The sequence below is a fragment of the Marmota marmota genome, unplaced genomic scaffold, assembly GCF_001458135.2.
Source record: "Marmota marmota marmota unplaced genomic scaffold, marMar, whole genome shotgun sequence".
Lineage (NCBI taxonomy): Eukaryota > Metazoa > Chordata > Mammalia > Rodentia > Sciuridae > Marmota > Marmota marmota.
In genome coordinates, this window is record NW_025999862.1 from 8,510,039 (window position 1) to 8,522,121 (window position 12,083).

The window sequence follows — 12,083 nt, forward strand, 5'->3', positions numbered from 1 at the left end:
CAAGCTCTCCTTAAAGGTCAGTGAGCATCACACCTAATCTGGCTTCTAATTACTTTTGTAAACATTTTGGGATGAATAAATGCCAACATAATTAACCACCTAGCATATTATCTGCTCACTCCCTTTACCAATAGGGCAGATAGCCAGCAAAGCAGCCCTCCAGGCCCCTCTGCACTCTTATTTCTGATGTGAGGATTATTCAATCAGTCCATTTAAATCAAATTTTCTCAAGTTTGACTGTCGGGCCACTACCAAGCAAATGAATCAACCACCGAGAATCAGAGGTACAAATATATAGGCTCTCATCCTAAAGATTCCAATTTCTTTGGTTTGAGGTGGAGTCTAGAAATCTGCATTTTTATTACTTTTCTAAGTAATTCTGATGTAAAATCCAGTTAGGAAACCACTGATCAAGGTCATTTCTCCCTTGGCTTGGAGGCCATCATAGTCATCTTTCTCTGCTCCTCTCCCCACATCCATGACACCCCTTTACTCATGCATGCTTTTGTGATGTTTTCCCTCTCAAGGAGCAGATTTGGTGCTCACATTAACTGACTCTAATTGAGAGGGGCTAGATGGTATAAAAATTTCCTTCCAACTTTAACTTTCTGGGGACTTTTATGTTTCACTGGTACAGAAATACTGAAGTGAAAATTCAAGCACTGCATAATAGGTCCCCAGCCTGGTCAGTGGCCCCATCTTCTGTGCCTGTGGCCCTCCCCTGCTTTTGCAGTGAACATAGTCAATGGGCCAGTGACTCCACACTTATGCCAAAGGATACCCACAGACCCAGGGCGAACATGACAGTCCCAGAGGAAGAAGCTGAAACAAAGACCCAAGGGAGTGTATCAAAGCCTGTGCAAATCTTTCAAGTCCTGCTCATAATCTTTTTATGCTGCTATTAACAAGATACCACAGAGTGGGTAATTTATAAACACTGGAAATTTATTTCCCACAGTTCTGGAGGCTGAGATGTTCAAGATCAAGGAGCAGGCAAGTTTGGTGTCTGGTGAGCACTGCTCTCTGTTCCCAAGAAGTACCTTGTGGCTGCATCTTCCAGAAGGGACACCCTGTCCTCACTATGTCCTCACATGATAGAAGGGCAAAATGAGGCTGAACTCACTTCCTCAAGCCCTTTTTAAGGCCACTAATCCCATGAAGGAGGATCCCTCAAGGCCTAATCACCTACTATCAGCCCCACCTCTAAATGCTGTTGTGCTAGGGATTAAGTTTTATCATGTACTTTTTAGAAGACACAAACACTCAAATTATATCATGCTCAATCCCCCCCCCCATACACACACACACACACACACACATTTTCTCTAGGAGGCCTCCAAATCTACCTCCCTACTCTTGCAGTGGTTTCCAACCTGGCCAATATCATTTCCTTAAAGGATATTTGGAGATTGTTGGGGAGGGGGTGTTCATACTGGAACTGAGCCAGGGGTGGCATGATTTGCAGTGGACAAGATGATTCTGCACAATAAAAAACTGTCCCACCCAAAATGCCATTAGCACCCACACTGAAAAATTGGAATCACTTACAGTCTGAGCCACACAATTTAGCCCTTAATTATGGCGTTGTCAGGAGAATTTATTGCAGCATTGTTCAGGTAGCAAAAGCCTGGAAACAACCTAAAAGACCATTGATAAGGGGCCATTAAATAAAGTGTGGTAGATTCATATAAAAGAATTCCATTAGAAAGAATGAGGGAGATCAATATGTACTGATATAGCACAATATCTGAGATATTTTATGAATTTTAAAAAGCAAAGTGCAGAAGAGTATTGTAGTACGTGTCATTTGTCATTTAAAAAAAAAGAAGGTGCTATATGTATCCATGTTTGCATATAGAAAGAATCTCTGGAAGTTATGAAGACACTGATTAGAGGAAAAGAGAACCAGGACAAGGGGATGAGTGGGGGGGTGGGGAACAGGGATTTACTTTCCACTGCTTTAGTACTTGTGAGTTTTTACAATATGGATGTGTTATTTTTTAAAGTACAAATACCATCTCATTTGGTGTTGCTGTTGTTCTGCATGTGTTTCCTCTGCTTTCTGCAACTACCCGTTAAGTTCCTTGAGGGCAGAGATATTCCCAGAGGGCCCCTAGCACAGAGCAGGTGCTTGATATGTTCCTATTGATTTATAAATTAATGGGTTTCTGAAAGAACTCAAGCTGGAAAAAAAAAATCTTTTGAAAACTAAAATACAGACAGAACCCCTGGGAAGTTTTTTCACTCTGGGCTTTCATAAGCCTGTCCCTGATCAGAGAGTGAGACTGGGGACTTTACCAAGATGGGTCACTTCTTCCACTTAAGATACCGAAATCTTAGCAACCCAAAGTTGAAGTCACTGGATGGACATTTGTGATGTTCCACCTGCACTGGTGTCAAGCAAGATGCTGAGCACTTTCACCTACATTAACTTATTTGCCTCTTAATCCCACAAGACAAATATTTTCATCCTCACATCTCAGGAAAATGGGATGCAAAAGTTTGTTGACTCCCCCAAGACCATACCATACTTGAAAGGGAGGTCTTCTAAAGTAGTCCATGTTCAATCACAAAAGTATGAAATAAAAAGAATCTTTCTTCATAATAATAGGATAGCCAAATTACATCCACCCAGGCCATACCACAGGACTTCCACTTAACAAGGTTGGGACCTAGGACAAATGAAGTGGCCTCATTTCTTCAACTGGGAAAAAAAAAAAAGAAAGAAAGAAAAGAAAAGACAATCCTCACCTAAAAGGATGACTGGGCATAGAATGGAATGATACACTGCATATAAAGCATTAAGCTTGGACTCTGACTCATAGATGCTCCATAAATGAAAAATAAAGAATAGCTTCCTTCTTTTGTGTTACCAGAGTTGCCCTTCCAAATTTTAATTTTAGAGGATGGTTATTGTGTTCTAATGTGCTCCTTTTGAATGTTAGTTTCCAATGTTAGTTCCTGCACAGCAAAATAATGGTGACCTTCTCCATTCTTCAAAAGGTTATTGCAATTTAAACAAGTTCTTACCACTTTGTATAAGCACTCTGAGGGGGCATTTGTTTATTACTGTTGTTCAGGTAACACAATTGATCCACCTGACAAGACAGACAAGCCTTGGTCCCACCAGTGAGGAAATTTATAATAAAAAATTGCTTTTGATCATGATATTGATAATGATAACAAAAGTAATGAAACAAAAGGTTTAGGTTTTTTTTCCTAGACACTAAATATTGTAATCTGTCTAAGTGGGAAGTACAGTTTTGACAGTAAGCATTCATATTATTATCCATGGTCGTTACTTCTGTTACTTAAATTTAAACAAACGAGGGGATGATGTCAAGATGGCAGACAGCAACCATAATCAGGCAACTGTCCGTGGACAAAAGTGCCTTTGTAGAAGCTATTGGATGGGGGTATGAGGCTGCAGGTCCAAGGAGGGCCATGGTGAGAAGGCAGGCCCATGCTTGGCTGGCCAGCTTACTGACCGTGGTTCTAACACAGACAAGTCCCATTGCCTATAGCCCAAGTGGACTTGCCTGTAGCCCGATTAGTTCTTGGTCCTGGCATGAACACCATTCACCAAGAGACCCAGGAGGAGCCTGGAGGAAGTGGAATGATCTATTTAAAGTGATGAAAGAAAAACTGCCAACCAAAAATTTCAGTCATGAGAGCTGTTCTTTAGACTGAAGGAGAGAGACGAGCAAAAGCTGAAGGAGTTAAGCACCCACAGAACTGTCTTACAAGAAATGATGAAGAAATACCTATCCAAGTTGGAACAAAAGAATACTAAGTAACCAGATGAAAACACAAGAAAATATAAAACTCAATTGGTGAACATAAACACATAGTCAAATTAAGAATATTATAATGACAGGACATAAATTACTTTTAACTTTAGAATGAAGGATAAAAAACAAAAGTACTAAAAATGAGTATAACTAAAAAAAATTATATATATATATATATATATATATATATATATATATATATATACACACATATACATATACAGTGTAGAAACATATAAACTACAGCACAATATCCTGAAAGATGGAGCAGGGAAGAATACACATACAGACTTTTTATATGGGATTAATTTTAGTTGTTATTAGCTTAAAATAGACTGCTACAACTACAAGTGGTATTAGGTAAGCTTCATGGTAACCACAAAGAAAAAACAACAACAAATCAAAAAGGAAGACAGCAAGAAAAAACAAATGAAACAAAGGAACCACAAAACAATCAGAAAAAAAAATTATAAAATGTCAATAGTATTCTGAATGTAAGTGAATTAAATTTTCTAGTTAAGACACAGAGTGCCTCAATGGATTTGAAAAACAAGCTAGAATATGCTGCCTACAAGGGACTTATTTTAACTTCTGGACATACTTCTGAAAGCAAAGGGGTAGAAAAAGATATTCCATGCAAATGGTAGCTAGAAGAGTGTAGGGGTGGCTATACTTTTGTAAAATGAACTTTTCATCAAAATGCATCAAAAGAAGATTGCCATAAAGGTTGCAAATAAGGTTGCTATATAGTGATAAAGCAGCTAATTCATCAAGAGAATATAACAATTATAAATATATATGCACCCAACCCTGGAGCATCTAAATATATAAAGAAAATAATAACAGGGCTGAAAGGAGACAAAGAAAGCAATAGAATAATAGTAGGCAATTCCTATGCCCCACTTTCAATAATGGATGGACAGAGCATATGTTGGTCAAAAAAACAAGTCTTAAGTCAAAAAACATATGTAAATTGACTGTAATCATATCATGTATCTTTTCTGATCATGATGGCATGAGAACTAGAAACCAAAATCCGGAGGAAAATTAAATTTCACAAATACATGGAAACTAAATTACATTCTTCTCTATAACCAACAGGTCAAAGAAGAAATCAAAAGAGAAATTAAAAAGAATCAAAAGTAAAATGACATACAAGACTAGTGGGTTAGAGCAAAATCAGTCCTATGAGGGAAGTTCATATTGATAAATGCTTACATTAAGCAAAAAAGAAAGAACTCAAATAAATGACCTAACAGAATGCCTCAAGGAACTAGAAAAAAATTGAACAAAGTATGTCCCTAGTTAGCAGAGGAAGGAAAAAATAAATATTAGAGCAGGAAAAAATGAAATAGAGACCCAAACGGCAATACAAATGATCAACAAAACTAAGGGTTTGCTTTCTGAAAAGAAAGAAAATTGACAAAACTTTAGCTAAAGTAAAAAAGGAAGGAACTCAAAAACAGCCATAAATGAAAGATGGTCCATTACAACCGGTGACTAGAAACACAAAGGATGGTAGGAGGCAACTGTCCCTGGGGCCTGCCTCCCCCTCTCTCTGTCTTCCTGGCTGCCACAGGCTAAGCAGCTTTTTTCCACCATGACCTTCTACCATGAGGTTATGTCACTTCTGGGACCCAGAGCAATGGAGTCAACCAATCATGGACTGAGACCTCTGAAACCATGAGCCAGAATAAACTTATCCTCTCTAAGTTGTTCTTGACAGCTATTTTGGTCAATGATGAAAAGATGACTAGCACCTGTACCATCTTAAAAAAAAAAAATAGATAACCTAGAATAAATGGATAAAGCCCTAGAAACAGACACCTAACTAAGACTAGATCATGAGGAATTGGAAAATCTGGACATATCGATAATGAGTAAAGAGATTGGAAGAGTAATCAAAAACCTACCAACAAAGAAAAGCTTAGAACATATGACTTCCTGGGTAAATTTGACCAGATACTTAAAGTAGAATTAATACCAATCCTTCTCAAACTTCTCCAAATTTTACAGAGGAGAGAATTCTTCCAAACTCATATTACAAGGCCAGAACCATTATGATATAAAATCCAGACATGGACACTGCAAGAAAAAGAAAATGATAAATCAATATGCCTGGTGAATATAGATAGAAAAATTCTCAAAAAAATACTAGCAAATCAAAGTCAACATCATATTAAAATGAGTATACAGTATGATCCCGCTGAATATATCCCTGGGGTACAAGGATGGCTCAACATATGAAAACCAATAAATGTGATACACATTAACTGAACAAGGAACTAAAATTTTGATCATTTCAATAGATGCATAAAAAGCATTTGAGAAAATTGAACATCTTCTCATGAAAAAAAAATAAAAACTCTAAACTAATTAGATATAGAAGGAATGTACCCGAACATAATAAAGACCATATGTGACAAGCCCACGATTAACACCATATTCACTGGTGAAATGCTGAATGTTCTAAGATCAGGAAAAAGACAAGGTGTCCACTCCCACCACTTTATTCCACATAGTACTGAAAGTACCAGAGGCTTGGGAAGAGGGTCAGGGTGCAGGAGGTAGAAAAGGGAGACGTTGGTCAAACCATACTATCAGCTATAAGATGAGTAAGTTCTGGTAGTCTAACATGTTCTTTGTGACTACACAAAGAACACAAAGTTAATAATACTATATTTCATACTTGAAATTTGCTAAAAGATTAGATCTTAAATGTTCTCCTTACCAGCAAGCATAATTGCATGAGGTGATGAATGCATTAATTAGCTTGATTGTGTAATCATGTTATAATATATACGTATATAAAATCATCACATTGTGCACCTTAAATATAATACCATTTTTATTTGCCAATTATACTGCAATAAAGCTAAGGGGAAAGACAAGAAAAATAAAGAAATAGAATGTTTCTAGTTGTAGCAAAGCTCCAGACATTCGTAGAGCAAATGCTTGTATCTTTTTATGACTTTTGCAACAGATAAATTTAATTACATGATACTAAAGTGAGAAAGATTCTAGTAAGATCATCTAGTAAGCTCAGCTATTCTTCTGCCTTCAAAAAAAGTTTAGGGAAATGACCTTGGAGATACAGATTTATATCATTAAAAAAAAAATAGCTGCAAAACGGAGTGCCTATTCAGCACTCATAGCAAGTTTTCTAAGAATAGAAAAGTCAGAAACTACTCTTTCAATCATCCAGTGCAGCATCTCAAACCTATCCTCACAACTTCTGCACCACAGAGATTCTGATTTCATTGATGCAGGTAGCACCTTGAGAATCGAGTGGTTGTAATGTAAAGCCGGGGTGAGAACTACTGATCTATTCCTAAGATTTTTTTAAACATCTTTATTGAGTTATAATTCATATATGATACAATTCACTGATTTAAAGTATACACTTCGGTGGGTTTTAGTATGTTCAGAGAATTGAACAACTATCACCACAGTCTCATTTTAGAATATTTCCATCAGCCCAAAATGAACCCTGTGCATGTTTGTAGTCACTCCCCATGCCCTACCTATCTCACCCATGCCTTGGGCAGCCACCTGTCTACTTTCTGCCTCTATGAGAGAGACTGGTCGAGGTATCTCATACAGGTGGAATCACACAGTATTTGTCTTCCTGTGTCCTACTTCACATGACATAATGCTTTCTAGTCCATCCATGTTATAGCATGTATTAAAACTTCACTGCTTTTTACACCTGAAGAATACCCCATTATATATATGGCTATACAAGGTTTTGCTCACCCACTCAACTGGTGGACATTTGGCTTGCATCTACTTTATAGCTATTATAAGAATCCCTACTTTTAAAAGCACTTTCAAACGGTCTGCTTTTTTAAATAATGTAAAACATGCATGCAGCAGTTTGAAAGTGTCTCTTAGGAAGAGAACAACAGCACTCACCTCCTCTTTGTCAGTTCCTATAACCACACTGCTCTCGAGTTGTGGAGTATGTAACTCAGCATGGTCCTATCAGCTGTCTTGGTGGGATGTAAGTGTCTAATTGCTTTGCTCAGCCTTATGTCTTGACACCCATGTCAATGATCCCACTGCATTCCTTTTTTAACCAGGATATGGCTTCACCTATTCAGCTCATTGCTTATTCTGATTCAGAGCAGTATTTTCCCACACAACATCCAAGCACAGAACATTCTAACCATTTTAGGACTTCCAAACTACCCACTGCAGTAGCAGCACCACCACCACCACCATCATCTCCCATCACCTCTAACTCTCTCTTCCTCCTACCCAAACTATATGACAAGCTCTCCTCTCACTCATTCCATCTCTTTAGGAAACCAAATCAATGCTGATTCCCCAGGCAAATTGCATATCTAGGCTCCACCATAAAAATTAAAATAACTATCCTGTTGGAGTCCAAACTCATTTTCAAGCACTGGGCTAAATGCGTTATGTAGATTCTTTCATTGTATACCCAGGATCATGCTGCAAGATGGATAATATAGCCACCATTTCACAGATGAGAAAACTGAGATTTGGAGCTCTGAAATGACATCCCCAACAGCTTACAGAACAAGATTTCCACCCAGATCCATCTGACTGTCTGCCTCTATCCTATATCTCCTCTTCTGTTCATATGTGGCATCAATGAATAATTGTGCCATAGCTGTGCCAGGAGTTGTGCCAGGCCTGTGGGATACAAAATTAGGCAAAGCAAAATTATCTCTTGCCTTTATGGGTTTACTGACTAGTAATAATAAAGATATTAAATAACAAATATATATTATCACAGAATGCAACCAGCAAGCACATAACCAGGATAGGAGGTCCTGGAGGGAAGAGTGTGAGCATGACTTCCTGAGGAAGTGAAATTTGAATTCTGTGCACAGCTTAGTCCTCCAGGAAGAAATTCTGGAAGTCAGGCACCAGAGGGGAAGAGTGCTTTCTGAATAATGCCTGCAGGTGGGCACCTGTTCAAAACCCTTGTCTTCTGGGCCTTTTTTCCCCTTAGTTCCTGCCCCCCAGGTTGTCTCCTGCGTTTGTCCTTATTTTACTTCATGCCATGTGCTTGGTTATTTCTTCAGATTACCAGAGCAAATCAGCACCATCTTCTCAATGATCCACAGCGGCAGCAAACATTCCCACTGAAACCAACACCCATTCAGGAAGGAGAATGTGGCCCAAATGATTAGGAAACATGTTACGCTCTATTTGCCTGGTTTTATTCCAAAAGATTTAGAGAATATTATTTCCGGGGGCGAGAGGGTGGAAGGGACAAGACTGATTTTATGCAGACACCAAACTGCTGCAATATTAAAGCTGCTCTGAACTGAACAGTGAACCGGCTGAGCAGCCGCAGCCCATGAGCCTTGGTTTTGCTGCCCTCTGCTGCTCTTCTCTGGTCAATGCACCGCAAGTCACCAAAGCCTTTTCACAGAACTGAAGCAAGAGGGGAAAATGAAGAGTGGCTTATAATTCATGAGGCTATTTCTAAATAGGGCCTCATTAGTCCTGGGATGAGGGGGTGTGGTCCCTCCAGGAGGTAATTGGGAAACTGGGCCTGGGGTCTGCTTTTTTTTGAGAAGCCAGATTCCTTCTCCTAGGGATAAGAAATATGCAGGGGTTGAATGACAAAAGGAAACAGTGGAATACGTGGTTTTGTTCATGCTGATGACCTATTTAACTGACCTTTCCTGAAATGAATGCATCCACCCTGCCTTGGTACCAAAGCCATCCCTATTCTGACCTGGTACTGACTTGGGTCATCTCCGGCTTGTCACAAACACTATCTATTCATATAATGCATCACACAGCTGCCCCCATGCACTTTCTCTTGCCCCCTAACCTTGTCGCATCATGTTCCCAAGGCCAGAAACATCCTATAGAATTTGCCCATCTTCTTCTGCCCCACTCTTACCCAATTTAGAGCACAGCTTAAAGGTCATGTTCCCTGGAAACTCCAACCCTTCCTGCCCTTCCCATGCCCTCTCCCACACACTCCCCTCTCACTCTGGCTTCCTAACTGAAGATTTCCCATCCTCATAACAGGAGAAAGGATGGACTCATGATCAATGGAACAGAAATCAAAATGGCAAAGGTGACTTGATTGTCTTTTCGACTTGATTTGTCTTTCATGCTGGAAAAATTGGACATCTATATGCCCCAAAAAAAAAAAAAGTGCCTTGATCCACACCTTACACATGCAAAAATTAACTCAAAGTCAATAATAGACCCAAATATAAACCTGAAACTATACATCTTCTAGAAGTAAACATAAGAGAAATAAAAAGAATTAGACAAAGAATTCTTAGATATGATGCCAGAAATAAAATCAACATAAGAAAATAACTGATAAGATGAATTTCACCAAGATTTTAAATTTCCAATCTGTGAATGAAAACATAGGCTGGAGAAAATAATAATAAATTATATATTTGGCAAAGGGCGTGTATTCAGAATATATAAAGAACTTTGAAAACATAACAATCAAACCAACCCAATTTTTTAAAAGTACAAAGATTTCAGTAAATACTTTATGAAGAAGAAATATAAATGACAAATAAGCCCATGAAGTACGTTCAACATAATTAGTCATTAGGGAAATGCAATGTAAAACAACAATGAGAAACCATACACAAATAATGGAATGACTAAATTGAAAGAAAAAATACTAATAATATCAAGTGCCAGGAATGATACAGAGACACAGGACTTCCTATACATTACTGGTAGGAATATAAATTGGCATAACCACTATAAAATAGTTTGTTGATACCTTAGTTTTATTTTATCTTTATTTTTAGTTTCTTATGAAGTTAAATATATGCTTAACATAGAACCCAAGAATCCCACTTCTAGAAAGTTACATGAATGAAACAAAAACCTATGTTTACACAAAATCAAACCTGCAAAAGTTACAGTGTCTTTCTGCATAATTGCCAAAAACTAGAAACAAACAGCATATCTTTCAAGTTGGGAAGGCATCAGCAAACTGTGGAACTTCCATTCAATGGAATATTACTCAGTAATAAAAGGGAACAAATAATGAGTACATGCAAAAACACAGGTGAATCTCAAAGGCATGATGCTCAGTGAGAGGAGCCAGACTTTGGTTCTACTTCTATGACATTCTGAATAAGACAAACCACAGGATCAGAGAACAAACCAGAGATTGCTAGGTGCTGGGGAAGGAGGAAGACTCGACTACAAAGGGTTAAGAGGAAATGTTTTTAAGGGTGGAATGGAACACTTTTGTATCTCAATTTTGACAGTGGTTACATGATTTAATGCATTTGCCAAAACTCATAGCATTGTACACCAAAAAGAGCGGATTATATTATATGTCAATTATAAAACAAATTTTAAAATAAAAATAATAATAATTGATCTTACTCCGGGCAACCACTGGCACTTACAGTGCCATAGCAGGATTTGCTAAAGGTGACAAAAGTGCCAACAATTCCCACCTAGACAGAGGGTGTAAGCTGTTTGCCAGCCCCACTGGGAATCCATTTTCTCCTTAATCCAAACTTGAGGCACACACCACTCAGCCTCTCCCAGCTGTGTTGGCCCCAATTACAACCAGCTATTTATTCATCTGTTTCTCCACTATCCTGACTTCCTCAGAGCTTTTCTAATCTAACTCCACAGCCCCAGCAAACTGCTCAGTGACGGGCACAACAAATATTTGTGGAATAGATGAATGGAATATACCCCCAACCCCTGGCTGCTGAAACAGCCCACTCACCGTGAAGCTCCCTTCCTGTGAAGTCCTAGAGGAGCCTTCCCGCCTCTTATCTGCCACAACTAACAAAGAGGCAATGACTCTCTATTGACATAGACTTGGTAGGTTTCTTCCCAGCTAGATTGTAGGCTGTCCTGTGGAGGGAAAGTAATTTTACACAAACCTATGGCACCTTGAAATAGTGCCACATGCACAGAAGGAGCTTAACAAATATTAGTTGATAGGTTAAAGAAACGTATTTTTCTTATAAGTATATGGAGAGAAAAAAATCAGGCTATGAAGCAGAAAAAGATATTTAGATAAAAACCATTTACATAATCAAATAGCTTTTATGACGGACAAGGTTTTAATTTTCTTTCTTTGCTAACACGGGCATGTGTTTCTGTCAAAGAATTGAAAATGAACCAAAGGATTAAAGTTAAGGGAAAAAAATGCAGTACTGATAAAAGCAGATGTTCAAAATGTTTCCCTCTAGGTTTCCATAAGCAAGCCTTCTTTATTTCTATATGTTCCTGTATCTCCAGGGAGAATCTTTTTTTTTTTTTTTTTTTTTTTTTTTTTTTTTTTTTTTTTTT